The following is a 4,131-nucleotide window of genomic DNA, read 5'->3' as shown; positions in this document are numbered from 1 at the left end:
GTGGACACACACTGGTTCTCTTCCTGCCTGTCAGTTTGAATCTGGTAAACAGTGTTTTCCATATGTGAGCTATCTTCCAAAACAGAACAGAGACAAACCTCATACATGTATTCATAATCTTGCATCTTTAATACATTTTTAAAACATTCTTGAAACTTCAGCAGCCCTTTTCTTGATGGAAAAAAGGCAGACTCTGAAAAAAAAGTACACTTTTCCTTCCCTATGCTTTCAGTCTTACCAGAATGTCTTACTTCAACTCTAACTAGGTTTATGAACATAAATGCCCGTCTATCAACATCCACTACACCCTGTTAAGAAGTAAGATTTTTTTTTTCTTCTTTTTATTTCATTTGAACTAATTTGAGTTACACGCGGAGTGATAAAAACGTGATGGTGTCTATATACAGTGTGAAATACTAGTGGAAGGGTGGTATTTGAGTGCAATAACTGGGAGTTCAAACGGACATCAGAGTGAATCTGACTCTTACTTTCTGTCCAAGCTCCAAAGTAACATTAACTGTATCACACTCCTGATGACTGTAGTAAACACTGAGCACATTCCCATGGTTCTATTAAAACTTTACTAACTGAAGGGTCCATTGGGTTCCTTACTGAATATCCAAAGACAAGACTCAAATCACAAAAACCTCAGCTGGACTAGATTGCATTTTTGAAACTGATAAGAATATTTGAGCTCTTCAAATCTACACATTCTTTTCATTTATAAGATAAGGCCATATTATATATATAAATTAACATGTCTGCCTCTAAATTTTTCATAACCCACTTACTGAGTAGGCTCCATCATCAATCTTTTTATCTGCTAACTTGGGAGCATTGATACAAGCATGTTGTAAGCTACTGTCTGGCTCATAATCAATGGTCCCAAAAAGCTGCTCCTAAAGAACTTTGTAAATTAACAGTCTTTTTTCACATTGAAAAGTTTGTGTATACTCATAAATACAAATAAAATTGTGTACAAATACTGGTTGCCAGGGTGGAAAGCCTTAAATATTTTTGAATTTTTCTGTTGTTAACGAATTCTTTCTTTGATTTAATGTGTTGCAAAATGAAACAGGCTTAAAGTTCATAGCTTTAAAGAGGGTCTGTGGGGCTTTCCTGTATTTTCTGTCAATGTATATAACTTAACTTGAATAACATTATAATTGTATTACTTTAGAATATTTACCTTACAATAGAAAAAAATCGTGAGATTACTTTGTCCAAATCATGGGATCCGTCAATCTGAACAAAGCTGATTTAAAGGCTTGTTTCAGGTATAGGATGAAGTGAGGGACTGCACAAGCAAAAGACCAGCAAGCATTATTTTGAACTCTACTCTAGTCCAGGAATATAAATATGGAGCTCAACATGTTTATAAAAGGGCCATTTTAACAGTCTTGATTTCATAACATCAGCTTTTGTTATTTAACACACTGTATGCTAACATTAACACACTGTATGCTAACACTGAAACCTGTTCTTGACCAGAGATAGTTTTAAAGTCAGTGCTCTCAGAATAAATCAAACAAGGGGCCCACTGGCTCCTCCAAAAGGTCATTAAAGACCTTGAACGGACTACTTACAGAATGTTACTCTGCAGCTTGGCCAGAAAATAAGACGCGGGGAATGTTAACAGGAACAACATGAGAGCAGACTGGAGAGCTGAGCGTCAAATCATCGTAGCCAACAGTACAATGCCACAAAAATCCAGATCTAGACACACAACATCAGCTCATCCCACCAGATGTTCACGCATGGAGCTACACCTTACTTCTTATATATACACGATCCACAACCCAAAGTGCTTTCATACTTTTGTTCTTCTGCTCCAGAAGAAAGTTGGTTCACATCATTAATTTCACATATGACCCACGCATATGTCATGTAAGACATGTTACTTTTAGGCAACGCATGGGAATGATCTGGAGGGAACAACACAATATTGAATATTCTTAAATGGTGCTTTTAGTTGTCTTAATTGTTGACTATTTGATCACTTGCTCTTTGAATATTATAATGTCATCTAGCTACCAAAACTGTTTTGTTCCCAGAAGCACACATGTACAGTACACTGCTGACAATGTTCACCAACATACAGTGAAGCAACTTTAATATCACTTAAGTGCATCAATAAAATGAACAAGACTATGTTCAAGTGCACGAGACTTTAGAGTTTTCTGGGGAACTGTACATAATTTGTATGATTATGATAATATTTAGTGTTCCAGACACAATAATATAGTGATAGCTTGAATGAGGGCAGAATGGAAGCCTTCTGCAGCATCTCTAATAGTGACGTAAGCTTTTTCACTCAGCCTTTGTTAAGAGCCAGACTATCAGTGTTCCAGAGGCTAAGCAGCGCTCTCTACAGGATGGATGCAGTAGTAACACTTCACACATCTGACAACTATGGGAGCACGCCACAGACATGTCACTAATCCCTCAGTGTTTTCAGCAGAGACCATCCCAGCCTTTTAATGCACACTGAGCACACGGGGCCTGTCCGTATTACCGGGCTGATACGGAGCGATGCTTTCAGTGTGCAAATCAAAGTCACATCACAGTGCTGGCTTATTAGAATCTAAACTGTACCTAAAACTAACATGTTTGATTTCTTAAGATAGCATCTGGAATTAAAACAAAATGAGCACACTTGGCTTTCAGTTGATTATTTCCTATAAAGCATTAAGCCATTCAGGTTTTTTGTGTGTGTACTGTGATCCCGCGCATTATTTTTATAGCTTACACTCAGTGGGCCTCATTATAGTATCTGCAGGCTCCTCTCGGATGTGCTTGGCTGAAATACTGCTGCATTCATGGCATGTTGGAGCTGGGCAGTTCCCGCTGTCCAGTTTACTTTAAGAGTTTCAATTTTTACATTTTTTTTAACTTTGAGGTTTTTACTTAAACAAAACTTTTTAAAAAAATCACACAAACTAAGCACTAAAGCAAAAAACCAAACAAGAACTATTTAGCTCCTTCTATTTACACTACAGTTGTAGTAGGGTAAACTCATTTATACGCCAGAGAAGGCATTTCATCGTCTGCTACTGTGGGTAGTCACGGTGGCTAAATAGCGCTCAGTAAATTCAATCTACTAGACAGTCCAGTCTAGTATAAGTAAATCACTACAAAGGAAACTCTGGTGTTAGATCAGCCATGAATACATTATTTCATTTACGCAATCTCTCTCCTCTCATAACTACTGGATAACATCAGTGGTTGTCTGTCCTTCTCTATCTGAACGCCCTGTGCATGTGCAGGTAACTGGAGGCTTTCCCTACACTGTATTGCTGTCAGAGAACTGGAGTGAGACACAGGTAGAGGTGACAGATGAGGAGGTGGTGCAATGAGGCGATGATACCATCATGAAAATGGTATAATAGGAACATCACACTGACACAGCTCATCACTATTTGAACAATATCGACATGGACCACCAAAATAACAGACAGACCAAAAAAAAGAAAAACAATGAAGAGTTGCTTTGATTCCAGAACAGAGAAATGCTTTGTCGTCAGCACACCACCTTTTTTCGGTGGTGCTTTGTGTTTGTGTGTCTATTTGTGTATGCACACCAGCAAGCATATGTGTGCTTTCCTGTATCAGTCTGTGCTTATGTGTGTGAGACTAAATGGTTTTATGGAGTGGGCTCTACAAAGCACCAGCAGGAGGGAGGATTTAACTAGAGATTGTTGCTCTGCAGCCCCAAACCCTCCACTGGGGTCAACCACATGACCAGGAAATGCCATACAAGCTCAGGGTGACTGCTGAGGTCCCTCATGATGGGTGCAGGTGAATGAGTGGGTGTGAAGGTTTGCAATCAGTTTGCAATCAGAGCCAAACAATGATGTTGATTTTAAGTGTAGTACCCTTCAAAGCTCAAATAATGACTTGTGTGTCTTGAAATAGCTGCTGATTAAGCTAGTACTTGAATACCTTCATCATCCCAAAACAAAATATCCGCAGTGCTGATATATCAGACGACTTTGCGGAGTTGTGCTAAAACCACATGACCAGGACTGATCTGCAACCTCATTTCCAAAGTTGGCCATGTGTAAAATGTAAATAAATGCAGAATGCAGTGCTTTGCAAAAGCCATTACATTTTTAACATCAGCAGGATTTT

This window comes from Pundamilia nyererei, unplaced genomic scaffold (assembly GCF_000239375.1).
Source record: "Pundamilia nyererei isolate P.nyererei 1_Seehausen unplaced genomic scaffold, PunNye1.0 scaffold00077, whole genome shotgun sequence".
In the NCBI taxonomy this organism is placed as follows: Eukaryota; Metazoa; Chordata; class Actinopteri; order Cichliformes; family Cichlidae; genus Pundamilia; species Pundamilia nyererei.
The sequence above is the reverse complement of the archived record's forward strand: the minus strand, read 5'-3'. Positions refer to the sequence as shown.